The sequence below is a fragment of the Mixophyes fleayi genome, chromosome 2 (assembly GCF_038048845.1).
Source record: "Mixophyes fleayi isolate aMixFle1 chromosome 2, aMixFle1.hap1, whole genome shotgun sequence".
Taxonomy (NCBI): Eukaryota; Metazoa; Chordata; class Amphibia; order Anura; family Limnodynastidae; genus Mixophyes; species Mixophyes fleayi.
The window spans coordinates 36,598,070-36,613,068 of record NC_134403.1 but is presented as its reverse complement, the minus strand read 5'-3'; the positions used below and the strand labels follow the sequence as shown (position 1 = coordinate 36,613,068).

General features: G+C 41.2%; 1 protein-coding gene and 1 long non-coding RNA gene across 2 annotated transcripts in view; one reads left to right on the top strand and one right to left on the bottom strand.

Annotated features, from left to right (window-relative positions):
• Positions 1-2,403, bottom strand: part of LOC142140854 (uncharacterized) — a 68,770-nt gene extending 66,367 nt beyond the window's left edge. The window contains exon 1 of the long non-coding RNA XR_012688575.1: positions 2,329-2,403. This is a non-coding gene — a long non-coding RNA (uncharacterized LOC142140854). The remainder of the gene's footprint in view (positions 1-2,328) is intronic.
• Positions 1-14,999, top strand: part of PDGFD (platelet derived growth factor D) — a 201,304-nt gene that overhangs the window by 5,188 nt on the left and 181,117 nt on the right. The gene's annotated exons all lie outside the window — the stretch shown is intronic.

Sequence of the window (14,999 nt, the reverse complement as noted above, 5' to 3'; positions counted from 1 at the left end):
TCCTGTTACAAGACCAGTGTGACCTGCAAGCCACCAAGACTTATAGTTGCCCAAGACTAGTGACGTACCTGACATACAAGGTACCGGGCAAAGACACAGCATAGACTTTGCACCATGAGAAAGTACTTTCTAGTTCAATAATGTATCATAATTTACAAAATACAGAAGCAGCTTAGGGAGCTTGTGGCTCTGCAGCTACTTTATAATTAAGGACCAGTATGACCTAGCAATACCAGACCTCCCAACTGCCCTGGCTTTGGTGGTACATCCCCAAGCTGCCAAAGGGGTGAGTATTAACCAAAAGAGGGTGGAGCTGTACCCAGCACTTGGGCAGGGCTTATTTTGTCCCAATTTCATGATTCTAAATGTTGGCAGTTTTGGAAAACTCCCTCCTTGGAACTTTGGTACCTCGTAACATTGTATATTAATAAACTGTAGTACCACCCTGGCTATTAAAATGTTACCTTCTGATGACTTGGGTAATATGTCCGACGTTCAGATGCATCACGCTGCCTTGTTGAAAAGGAAACACATTTTATAACTTATTTTTAACTATTCCTTTATTTTAATGTCATATCTAAAAGTGCTTTCCATTTGCATAGGTGGCACTGTGGTTAGCATTGTGGGTTCTATTTCCACTAGGGCGTTAGAATTAGGAAACCTGCAACTGAACAATCCATATTCTGATGTAAGGGGTGCAAATTATTTATTTTTTTACTATGCAGCAAAAATACAGTTGAGATAAGACACCCTCCCTTTCCCATCTCTAAATCTGCCCCAAATTTTAAATTTGCCCCCATTGCAGCCCAAAATGTTTTTTTCAAGTTTCAAAATCGCAACTTCTAGCTGGATTCACTCCTTTAAGTGAGGCCTTGTATGTTATTCTCGTGTCGGCGTTGGCTTCCTCCAGGGAATTCGGTTTCCTCCCATAGTCCAAAAACATTCTGGTAGGTCCGTGTTATTGTGTTTGTGTGGTAGAGAATTTAGACTTTAAGCTTCAGTGAGACAGGGATTCATGTGAGTGATTAGCAGTTCTCTGTAAAGCTCTGCATAATATGTCGGTGCTGTATAAGGATATTAATAGTTTCTATTTTCATATTTATATCCTGACCTGCAAATGTGGATTGGCTTTCAACAGAAAAGGTCCTGATTGTACTGATCTGGGTGGGCTAAGGTATGGGCATATTTTATCACGAATATGTATAGTGGATATTGTAAGGTATGTTGAAATGAAACGTGGCATTGTGAGTTTTGGCAATGATGTCTGTGAGGTGAGAGTGGGTCACCTTATATACTTATATAGGTCATACAGTAGGCAACGTCCGGGAGAGGGGCGTGACTAATGGGCGGAGGGGGTGGGGCGCCCGAATTGCGTCATTTTGGCTCCACCTCACGAGTAAAATGGCATTTTGTTGCGGGGTGCGGGGCCAAAATGATGCGATTCTCTGTGAATCGCGTCATTTTGAACAAGGGAATCGGGATGCGGGAGAAATGGCAGCTCTCGCGGGAGCCCGGGAGACTGACCCGAATTTCGGGAGTCTCCCGGACTTTCTGGGAAAGTTGCCAAATATGATAAAGGCAGGTGTACTGTAATGTCGGAGATCTAAAGTTCTGCCATGGTTTAACAGATACAGTTAAGGCCTCTATTATTTTTCTTTCATTTGGTGCACAATGCATAAAATCTATTTAAACAAGTCTCAAAATGGTCCTTGTCTTTTACCACACTGTCCCTGGCATTTACCACCTTATTAAATAGTTTAGCAGAGCTCCTCATAGTAGCTGCCGGAAGAAATGCTTGGTGATCATTCCTGGTTCCAGATAATAGATCATATTACTGGATATATGTTTATGGATAAAAAGTGTTCTTGAAATCAGTGGTAGCACCCTGTGCATGTGCCTGGTGGCAAAGGGGCAGGAAGACACATGTACATAGTGTGCGGCTGCAGGCAGGTAGAGCCTGCTAGGAGTGAACGAGGGGGTGGAAACCAATCACAGTGCCGCCCCCCCGTATAACTCTAGATCCCCTGCTGGTAGTGAGCTATACAATCCTTCAGATATAATTTGTGATACAAATAACTGTGTGTCACTAAATAAATCTAGTAATCTAAATAGATATTGTGGACATTTGAAAGGAAATTATTCCTTAAGGAGATCCTGTCTGGTGCGCTGGAGCTGAAGTATAACAGTAAGACCATGTAGAATCGATCTGCGACTCCCCCCTACTTGTTATCCAATTATTCAAAGGCTAATTTGCATATTAAGAGAGAGGAGGCATTACATAGAGCAACATCTTTAGTTTCATAGACTTTAAACACTGTATAAGCATACCAACGAAAATATGGTTTAATGTAACCCTCTGTGCTGGTCTACCCGGTACCTATTCAAGGTTCAAAATCACCCAGGCAAGTATCTGAAATTTAATAAATAGATTTATTTAACAAAATGGTAGCACCAAACAGCAATAATAATATTTTAATAATAACCTGCCACAAATAACACTACAGTCTGGCATAGATAACATACAGGGTATAAGACAGCTCACCAGTATTTAGACACTTTCAGGGGCTTTCACTCCTGATATAATTAAGGATAGGTATTGTTCTGTGGCTATACAGCAGAGTGTGTTAAAGAAGAGAGATCACAATCCAGACACATTACATGTAACTACACAATGCAGTTCTCTGTAATTAAACATAGAGCTCTATCTGTGGGCCTTTTCCCTATCGCATACATGCCAACTCTCCAGGAAAAGGCCAGGCGACTCCCAAAATTCGGGCAAGCTGGCATTTCTCCCGCATCCCAATCTCACCGAGAATTGCTCACGCCATTTTGGAGTGCGGGAGGGGGCGGGACGAGGCCAATTGCGTCATTTTGGCCGACATGAATTACGGTTTTGTGGTGGGCGGGGCCAAAATTATGCAATTGGCCTCGTCCCGCCCTCCAGACAAGTTTCCGGGAGTTGGTAAGTATGCCCTATCGTAACAAATGAGACCCCTGGTATAATGTACATTCATACAGTACTGGTGGACAGTAATCCTTTTGCCTAGGCTTAAGCAATGGACTAGTCTGCAAGATAAGAAAACCATGCTGGCAGACATTGTAACTACTTACACACAGAATATATATACAAGTTTAAATATGACTGACAAATATGGGGAACCAGAGGGCTAGAAAAAGTATATGTTTTTATAGTCCACAGTTTGTGAGAATCGAGGTACAGACTGGTTGAGGTGATATTAATACCTCATTTCATCACAATGATGAATGATTATTACAGTGAACCGAGCTGTGCAGTCAGCTACTGTCTTCAGGAAAAATGCAGACAAAGGAGATCTAAAGCTTGTTCACAGCTTTTAGTTTTCAAAAGTATTTGAACTAACGCGTTTCATCATGGGAGCTTAATCAGGATATATTTTTCGAATTTGCAAGATTTTAATCATTTAAAGAGTATCTGTTAAGCCTTTTTTAAAAATATAGCACAGTCTATCAGTAACAGCCTATTGTATTGTACAGTTATCAACACAACTGCCATTATTGGGAACAATCAGCTATAAAATCATAACCACCTCTCTCTGTGTCTTAAGTGCCCTAGGCATTATTTAAGTTAACTGTTGGTGTTGGCAGAAGTTCCTGTGACACTGATGTCAGGTGATCATTTAGTGCCAATGTACTGAAAGCTGGCAGCTTGATGACATCACAGAACGTTCTTAAGCGTACAGTGAGCATGAGCCAGCCAGTACATGCGGTATAGTCACACTCCCATTAATACTTATGTGTCCATATACATAACTGCCTAACTTCAGACATATAAAAAGATGAATATGAAGAAACTATATGGCTGTAACACCCAGTACAGGGGCAAATGTAGGATTTGTAGAGAGGGGTTTCCACACCATGCCACTAGTGGGCATGACCATCATGCATGGGGGCGTGGTTATAATATTAGACAGTGCTTGGCTGCTCTCCAACTCTTCCTATCCCTATAATATACATGGGCAATGCTGCGCACACTACTGTTAGGTGCACACAGCTCTCCCTTTTCAAGCAGAGCCGTGTGAAGCGGGGGAAGGGTCCAGCCACTTCAATTATACAATGCCCCTGGCTTGGAGGAGGGTTTCCAGGCAGTAGAAAACCCCCTCGGTTTGTCTATGCAGTAAATGTAACATATGTTTAGTTTGTGTAGTCTGTTCAGGTACTTATCTGTTTAATGAGATGTGTTTCTAGGTGATAATTACATTTTAAACATAGAGATTTCCATGGGGTGTACCTATTCTTTGCTGTATAATTGCTACCTTTGCTGTATGGAAAAAAAAGCAACCCTACATGGATAAGAAATGGTCTTATATCTGCTGAGTACTAGGCTGTGCTTGTTGCGGTGTACAGTTTGCACATAATAAAGATGTATGGCTAGTGGCCTCCTGCACTTAGCTGAATGAGGCTGTGGAGAATACACGATTCTGTGCTGAAGAACTTTTCATGAGTCCACATGGAAATCTGGGGATATCGGAAAATGCATGTAAAGTGCTTGCAAAAGTCAACGAGCTATTTTATTTACTTGCTGTGTGTTTTTATTTTCTTAAAGATCGAATACAAAATTGATCTACATGTGAAAATATACGCTCGGTCTGCAGTTAGAATACTATTAGATTCAACTTAAAAATGTTTTTCAGACTAGACAATATGAAAATATACAGATGGAGTGAATTTAATTCATATAAATGAAGTGACGTTAGGCTGGGGCCGGCAAAGCTCCACACATATACATACATGGATATATATATATATATATATATATATATATATAATATGGGGATTGATAGAGCCGATACAGCAAGACGTTGCTCATTTCCCCCACTCCATTAGGGACAATGTGTTATTATTATATATTTATATAGCGCAAACATATTACGCAGCGCTGTACACAGAATATGTAATTCTTGACAGTAATTAACCTAATTAATGATTTAACCTACCAGTATGGTTTTGGACTGTGGATTGAAACCAGAGCACTCCATGCAAACATGGGGTGAATATATAGACTCCACACAGGCCCTAGACCCATGACCCCAGCGCAGTAATGCTAACTACTGCGACACCGGGATGCCCAGGTTCCAACTGCATGAATGCGTGTCAGACGCACCGAAAGCGTTTAGGAAACAGTCTGCAGCACAACGCAAGTTTAATGCGAGTAAAACCGTAAATGTGTACAGCCCCATTTATTACAATGATTTTTATTTTCACTTAGAAATGCAACAAAAATGCATAGTAACCCCGGTGTTTGGAGCCTTAGGCTGGATTCACACTTGCAATTTAGAAGAAGTGGATTTCTGTTGCTTATGAACACTCAGAGTCATTTTATGAGTGTTTTTATAGATGTTGGTGAGAATTTTTATTTGCTAGGAGGCTATTAGCAAGTTCCATTAATTAAGCAGCTGCAATATATGTGACTCCTAATCATACTTGCCAACATTAGCCAGCTGGCATCTGGGAGGAGGTGTGTGTGTGGGGCGATATTTGGCCCCACACCCCAAACGGTCATAATTTTCTGGCCTATTACAGCAGGGGGTGGGACCACAATGACGCATGAATCGTGTCATAAGCCCCACCCCTTGCCACTTAATGAGGGGAACTGGAACCAGGAGGTTTCCCTGCTCTTCTCTGGAGTCCGGATGGACTCCCAGAATTCCGAGAGTCTCCCAGACATTCCGAGAGAGTAAGCAACTCTGCTCCTAAACAATGGTATATGCAACAGTGTCCAGGTGTGTCTCATTCGCATTGACATGAAAACACCTTTACTGTACTTCCCTCCCTCATCTCACCTCTTCCGCAACCCATCCAGCCTCTCTATACACAAGTGTAAAATGCATCCGAATCTGCATATGGATGTAAGCGTACGCATTTGTTTGTACACATGTTCAGTTTAGAAATTTGTTGTTTTACGCTAAGCAAACAAGTATTGTTTATTTGAGAAGATAGCATAACTAAGACACTGTTGTATAAGAGCAGAGTTGCCAGACTCCCAAATTTATGGGAATCCTCCCGGACTTCCATGAGTGCAGAACAGCCTCCCGGATCCTAGCTAGTTTCGTAAGTTAAATGGAGGGGCGGGGCTTAGCAACGCAATTTGCGCATCATTGCGGCCCCACCCCCTGCTAGCTGTAATAGGGTAAAATGGTTCTGACAGCTTAGGAGGAGGGGCCACATGATGTGTACCGCTTGGTCCCAAAAATCGCCAACGAGATCTCCCTTTCCGGAAGGGAAATCTCAAAAATTGGCATTTATGTATAAGAGCAGGTAGCACTATACCATCCAGCTGCTTAATAGTATCTCAGAGATTAAGGGCTCTAGCAATATACAGAATAAAACTGAGAAGCTTGTTGGAGACCCTGCTCCAAATTATATTGTCATCTGTTTGTAACCTTGGGAATGTAGATTCCACTGAGCATGGAAACCGTTCCCAAACCACTTTGTGTTATTGTATAAAATTGTCTGGGCTATATAAAAAAAAATAATAGTAACTAAATAAATGAATACACATCAACAAGCTTATAAGTCTCCAGCAAAAATGTCATATCACAGAGTCCCCAGCGATTCTCAGAAATGTTTTTGGCACTTTGAGAGGCTTTTATCAACGTGGGCTTAATAGAATCAGTGAAAATGTTCACTGAACAGTAAATTACCTGTACACTGTTGTTACTAAATGAGGACAGTTTTGAACTAACATGGCCATTGTTTAGAAAACATAAAAGTACATTGTATATAGTTAGCAAAATAATATCCTTCTTACACCACAAAGATAACATGCGAAGCACAATATAACCAGAAAGCCTCAAAGGTCAAACATGGGAAATAATGTCTGCTTTATTCTCATGGGAACAAAGTGCAAAAATAGTGATGTTACTTTTCCTGTTTTTCTTTGTCTCTTATTTCGTTTTATAATATCATTAAAATGTGGGTGTTCCTAAACCAAGGTGCATTCACAAAGACAGCCAGATGTCCTAAGCTCATAGGACTTCCTTCCCAATGTCCTGTCTTAGTCATAGAAGGATATCCACCTATATGTGTGATTGTGTGTACAGTAAATAATAGCATGTTGTGGTAGTCATCTGCACTAACAGGGCTTCCTTCTACAGTACACATTTGGGCTGGGAACACACCACAGGTTTTTAATTATTGTGTACGCTCCAATCATGGATGATGATCGTTTGAAAGCACATCCTATTGCTTGATTTGATTTTATAAATGGACTAAAATCAAACTTGCCAACTCTCCCGGAATGTCCAGGAGACTCCCAGATACTGGGTGGGTCTCCCGGACTCCCGGGAGAGTATGGCAGCCTCCCGCATCTGCCTACTGCCTTAGATCCTATCTGCCTTAGATCCAAAATTCCACAAGGAATAGCAGCATTTGTCCCCGCCCCCACAGTAAAATGACGTGTTTGCATCATTATGTCACGGGAGCTGGGCCACAATGATGCGATTTTCTGAGCCCCACCCCTCGCACGCCCACCTTTCCCCCGGCAGCTCCTGGACGCCGACTGCTAGAAGTTGATAAGTATGACTAAAATTCTCGGTCAACGAGGGAACAATGTCATTCCAATTCTGCAGTGTGTATGCACTCACCAACAGCAGTGTCCATAGATCTCCATAGAGTTTACAGAGTCACAATCTTTATAGCCGATGGTTATGACATATAAAAAGCAAACGTTAACCATATCATAGGCAAACCGAGGGGGTGTTTCCTAGTGCCTGGAAACCCCCCTCAAAGCCTGGGGCACTGTATAATTGAGGTGGTTGGACCCTGCCCCGCTTCACACGGCTCTGCTTGAAAAGGAAGAGCTGCGTGCACCTAGCAGTAGTGCACACAGCATTGCCCATGTATATTATGGGGATAGGGAGAGTTGGAGAGCAGCCAAGCGCTGTCAAAAATTATAGTCACGCCTCCATGCATCCTGGTCACGCCCACTGGCAGCGTGGTGTGGAAACTCCTCTCTACAAATCCTGCGTAGTGTATACCCAGCCTAAAGTTATTATTGTTATTAAACTATAACTAACTTATAGGGAATTAGGCATTTGCACACAAAAAGGGGAAAGTCATTTTGTTGAATTGATCTTCTAAACTCTATAATATAATTTTAGGCTGTGGATTATTATTAAAGTAGATCCCAAATTTGTGTTTGGATTTAGAGAATTTATTTTCGTTTTTACAGTTTGGTGACTACTCTGCAGAGTGAAATTTAAGGATAAGCCGAAAAAATAATGCATGTTAATAATTCTAGCTTATTTATGTAATAATCATAGCTTACTGGATGGAGTAAGATAACATGTGGCAAGTGTTTATGCTGGTCTGATTTTAAGTAGTTTTATGTTATTTTTCTTTCTCCACTTTCTCATGTCTTTGCATGGGGAAGCCCATTTAACAAGGATATCATCGGTACGACAATAACAAAAGAAATTCTATCTTTGAAGATATTTTTAACTATTTTTTTTTCTCATAAAGTAGAACTGAAAGCGCAAAACTGGTTCACAGGGTCAGCAAAAATGGCGATAGAAGTATTGCCGCGATCAGCCATAAAATAATCACGCTGATCGCCGTATTTTGATGAGTATATCCCTAATTTTGTTTCATGACCGCTGGATCAGACACAGTTCAAGAATAAGTTATGTGAATACTGCAATGTGACCGTGTTTGTGCAACAGAAAGTTACTGCAAATATTAGCAGTTTGTAAAGACAAACCTACTTGCACACTTTTTAATGTCTGTTTTGTAGTGTGAATCAAGTGTGTGTTACTGAACTGCAATCTCACATAAATATATCTGTGCTTGACTTACCCAAAATAAAAACATTTAAAGAAATCCCCACTTTTGCAACAGGCTCCTTTATAAAACATAACACTTTTTCTGTGATGATGAGAGTACCTCTGTATGTTATGTAGCTGTACAGTCCATCCCATTGGGGGGGGGGGGGGGGGGTCAAGAGGAGAAGCTCTGGGGGGACCAGTGCTATGAAAAAGGAGACAGCCCACAGTTTTCAAGGAAAGAAAAATTTTGGCTGCTAGATCAGCAGCATTTGCAAATTTCCCTCTGTGGGAACACCGCACAGAGTCCGTGCACTTCAGAATGTTTAAAAACAACACTTTAGTTCCACTTTAATAGGTGGAAAATACTATTTACAGTTCACTTGGAGAGGTCAGCAGCAAAACTGCAACATACTTGTCATATTTCTCATGTCAATTGTTTGCAACCCGGAAGACTGAAATTCCTGCATCCCCTCGTTTGTGAAACATGGGGGGAAGTACACAGTATTTACTCACGCTCGTAGCACACTTACCAACATAACCTATTGGATACTAATTAGTGTGCCCGTGCCACACCTATTTCTAGTGAGATCACACTTTACAGTAAATGTGACTGGTCACAATAATTTCATCTTTTAAAGTGTGACTGTTGGGCTGTTTGTCCTCTTTCCCGAGGTGACACTTGTATTGCTCTGTCCTCCCAGACTATATATATATTGGCTGCTCACTGCTGTGGCACAGTGACTAATAGGATAAGTGGATTAGTAGCAGTAGATAGAGATTCCTCTCCCTCTCTTGCACCTACTCCTCTCATTTTGTCAGTCAATCCTGCGCTTCATTTTCCTCCAATAGCTCATACCTCCCAACATGTCTGTCTCCAGTAGTGGGACAGGGGGCGTGGCCACACCAGATGGGGGCGTGGCCATGATGTGACCCCCCCTCAGCACTGCCCATGACATACCTCCCTTCCCCTAATATTACCACAACGGGACAGAGTCCTAAAATTGAGACTTTGGTACCTAGAATTGGGAAAGTCCCGATTTTATTTCATTACTTCAATGATTTGAACCGAAATAAAAGATATGAGGGAATGCTTTGATGGAAATGAAACATTCTGTTCTGTGGATCAAATAAATACACACAACAAATCTAAGAAAGTTTCTGAATTAATTAATTGTAGACACCTATAATTTGTGCCATTGTACAAATCTTAAATATGTTTGCTGATACATATCCATTTCCAGTATTTTGCTTGGTGTTTAAGTGTGCCTACACAGTGGAGTTTTGTGGGCCAAACCACTAGATTGTAAGCTCTATGAAAGGACCAGGGCCCTCCCTACCAATTGTATTCACGTCTTCCACGTTCCTTATTTGTCTGCCTTTATTGTCCCTTTTTATGTATGCTCTGTTTCCCCCACTGTTTGGTGATGCAGAGTCACTTTGGTGCATTCAGCAACAATAAAAATAATCAAATTATTTCTATTATTCAGTTTTTTTTACTCCGCTTCTCAATAATGTAATTGATCACTAGTAACCCATGAATATTAGTGAAGTGCTTCAGTCATGTGACTAGTTTGTAATGAATTGGCAGGCTGCATACTCCATACAGGCCAACTTTTAAGATCCGGGGGAGAAGTCATGCAACATGGGGTAGGAGGGGGGCGGAGGGCGTGGTGACATTGTCGCGTCACTATAGCCCCACGTGGCTTTGCCTACTCTCTTCCGGGGCCCAATCGTTAGTGATAACGAGGGGAATAAACGCAGCAAAGCGAAAATAGCCCTTCCTGCATATTGCTGCAATCTATATATCAAACTTTAACAACTTTAACAAATACACAATTTTTGAACTTCTAATAAATTATCATAAAAACAAATAAGCCTTGTGCTGACTCACAACATCATCACTTATATTTCTCCCCAGTGTTACTTCAGTGCACGCTGTGTTCCGCCTACAGATTCCTCGTCCGGAACTCCATCAGGGAGATTTCCAGACTCACGCGGGAGTCCGGGAAGTCGCCCACTCTTTTGGGAGTCTCCCGGACATTCCAGGAGAGTCGGAAAGTATGCTGTAAATTATTACAGATATTAAAATACAACTTTGTAGACTATTGAGAGACAGGTTAAGTGTTCTAATAAGATAAACATATTGGATTCATATTTCTGGTAGCAGCCACTCATATGGTTTAAGTAACCTTGGTTTTTAATATTCTCTACTAGGGCAGCCTCCATTTTTTGTACTTTGTAAATATATTGTAACGCTATTTCATGTTTTTGTGTCTGCCTGAAGAAAATATTAATATTAAGTCATGAATGGTAACATATTCAAGTTCTAGGACATTATCTTCTTTATATATATATTATATTACCACTTGCAGAGCTCAGCGTTAACGAGAAAGCCATTTAGTTTGTCTCTGACTATCTCCTTTTTAAAACCCACTCTCAGCATTATTGAAGTGTGACAATTGTTAAACCCTCTTTAACAAAACAAACTATTTATTTTCTGGGGTAGGTGCTATTTGGTACGTCAAGAGGCAATTGCGGGTTGCCCCACAAATCATGTTATTTTAGCTCAGCCACCGTGGTGCAATGTCACAATCACGCCATTGCCCCTTAGAGGGTGAGGCCAAAATGACGCGATTAGCGGAAAATCCTATCACCGATGTCCCCGCCCACTTCACTAGGAAGTAGGCAGGATGCGGGAGGGTGACCAGGTCTCCCGTGCATTGAGGTGGGTTACCCAGACTTCAGGAGTCTCCCAGACGTTCCGGAAAAGTTGGCAAGTATGGACTAAGGTTTACAAACAGTTTGGCACATTATGATGTCTTGAAGTTTAGCTATTTATTTTCCTTCATTTATATAGCACCTACATATTACACAGTGCTCTGCAGAAAATATGTAATCATAACTATGGGCAAATGCATTGTGATTGACCATGAAAGACTAGAAGATCTTAATATGTATAGTTTGGAGCAGAGAAGGGAAAGGGGGAACATGATAGAAACTTTCAGATATATCAAGGTTTTTTTTGGGGGGGGGGGGGTTACATTTTTTTTTATTAAATGGACAGAAAACAGAACATGATAACAGTGATACATAAAATTGAATTGCGCAAGGACAAGAAATCTCCCTAAAAGGGGATAAACAGTATTCAAAGACAATGTAGTTATCAAAGTAGAGAGACCGGGGGTATTTATTATTATACGAACTGATCAAAGTAAGAGAAAGATGTGAGGGGGGGGGGGAAGGAGAAGAGAGCGATCAGTAGAGAGAGAAGAGAGAGGGAACAAAAAGAAGAGTAGAATATAGGAGGAGGAAGAGAAGAGGGGGAAAGAAGGTGGCGTGGTAGAGAGCCACCAAAGGATAAGAGGGAAAAGGATGGGAGGGAGGGAAAGGGGAGAATCTGGTATGTGATTTAAGTGAAGGAAGAACAAGGTACAAGAGGGAAACATTCTTCAAAGGAAGAGAAGTATTAGAACACGAGGACATGCACTGACACTGGGGGGAAGAGGGTTCGGAGGAAATATGAGGAAAAATTACTGTATTTCCCCATGTATAAGGTGCTCCAATGTATAAGACGCACCTTAATTTTGGCCCCGAAATTTGAAAAAAATATATTGCGGCAGCTGTCAAAAAGTGTGCGGAGATTGCAGGGGCTGCCCCCCTCCCCCTTGATCCCCCCTTTGCCACTGTAACGCTGCCCCTCCCCCTTGGATCCCCGCTACCACTATATAAGACGCACACAGTTTTTTTAGACCCCAAATTTTTGGGAAAAAGGTGCGTCTTATACATGGGGAAATACGGTACTTCAAGGAAAAGGTTAGTGGATAAGTGGAATAGCCTCCCATCAGAGGTGATAGAGGCTAATCCAGTAGAGCTATTTAAACATGATTGGGATAGACATAATGATATCATTACTAAGAACTAAGGCTCAAATAAGGTTTGAGGTTACTATATGTTAAAATATGGGCAGACTAGGCCAAGTGGTTCTTATCTGCCGTCAAATTCTATGTTTCTATGTTTCTATGTTATGGGATATATGCACTGTAGGGAATGGTGAAGACTGAAGTATGTGCAGTATGGGAAATGGCAATGGGGCTGAAAAAGAGGTATGTACAATGTACCAAGCAAAATGTAACTAAAGGAGAAATACAAATAGCAATATTATGGCCGTGCACTGCAATCTTTATTCATTTCAATTACAATCATTCAGGTCATTATTTATGCAGAGTAATTTAAATTAAAAGTAAGCAAAAATATTTAAAATAAAATGTACAAAACAGATAGAATGATGTGAATAAAATATTTAACCTAATTGAGTATTTTCCAATATTTGTAAATACTTAATCCTCACCCCATATTTAATATACCTATTAGGGGGGGGTGGTAGCATCAGAAAATACAATATTCATTCCCCACATCCAAGCACCTGTTGGGCCATCCTAATATGTGTCTCCAGAGATAGTTATACTAAATCGATAATTTACAGCTACAATGTTCATAAGGTCAAATTATGCAGCTAATTAGCCTTTCCTCCATGGGTCCAATGTTACTGATTTTTTTACGGTAGATTGCAATTCATAGTTTACTATCACTAAGCATATTTATTTGATAACTTTTTGTCTCCAGTGTTGTATATAATAACTATGGGTTGTAGCATCCCCTGAAAGAATATTATTTTCAGTAATCATTGGATAGAGCACGTCAGGAGATATATACCTATTACATTGACTGAGGCATATATACGAATAATTGGTGCAGTTGGAACATTTAAAGCAGGTATGCGTAATGTCAGATTTCACCGACTTTAACCTAATTACCGGAGCCTACCATGGTCCCCATAGACCTCTATCGAGACAGCGGTATTAGGCAATTTAGTAAAGCATCTCAGAATGGTGTTTGCAGTGGAATCCAGCAGATGCCTCTTCTGCTTCAATAGATCCCTGGTGCGCATGTGCATGGCACTTCCTCGATTCACCGGCAACATTGTGCTGCCAGAGAAGAGTTGGTGTCATTTCATTATGTAGCGATACATTGTAACCTACTGCCCCCAATCATAAATTTATAGCACATACAAATTTATAGCACGTACAGCTATTTTATGTTATATATTGAAGACAATGTAGCTTATCAGTGGCGCACGCAGGGGGGGTTTCTGAGTCTCTAGAAACCCCCCCTGCGCTAACTAAGTTGCCACTGTCCTATACAGCAGCCGCGGCGCTGTCAAAGAAGCGTCCGCGGCGGTGCTGTATTGTATACAGCACCGCCGCGGACGCTTCTTAGACAGCGCTGCGGCTGCTGTATAGAACAGCGCTGGCGAAATGGAGCTGCTGTGCATGCGCAGTAGCTCTCTCTCGGGTTTTTTTTTTTTTTTTTGGGTCGGCGGGGAGAAACCCCCCCCCCCCCGACAATCCTCCGTGCGCCCCTGCTTTTCACTTCTCTAGTTACTATAGACATCGCCGAGGCATGAGGCACTAGAGAAGGGATTGGCTGCATTGTCATGCCATATTAGCCCACTAAATGACTGTCTCCTTAGTACACTGACATAGTGTGCAGGCAATGGATGTGCTTCAAGAAAAATCTCATCATACCGGCAACATATAATGGCAAAAGAAAATTCAAATAAAAAGATTTTGACTTCTAAGCAGTTCGGCAAAACTTACTGCAGAGTTGTTTCCAACGCGTCCTCCTGACAGGACACAAGGTTGTGACTCAACGTCTTAATTTAGCTCAAATCAATATTTCATAATATAGGGCTTTGGGAACATCTTTGTTGCTAGAGATTCAGGTCTGCTGTCTGCGTTATGGGCCTTAAGGTTGTCAGAAAGCATTAACGTATCTTTCAATGCATCTGGCAGTGACCTACAAAACCTCAAAGTGCATCAAATGCATTTTAGAACTCTTAAGTTGGTGTTGGAACGTCACCCCACAGAGCAGACGTCAGGAGGAGCAAATGTGTTATCTCTGTTTATGTGGGGTTTTTATATTATTAAATGTCATGCGTATGCTCTTTGTGGATATATGAAAGCCTCTGAGTGCAGCAAACTGTTAAACAAGGAACAGCCTGAATGAATTTAAGATTTTTAACATTATTTTGTCTCTAACTTCTAGTGGCAGTCTACGGTTTTAAAGATTTTGCCCTCGAAATGACCCCATTCTTCAATATTAACAAACAGCGCATTACATATCCCTCATATTCAGTGT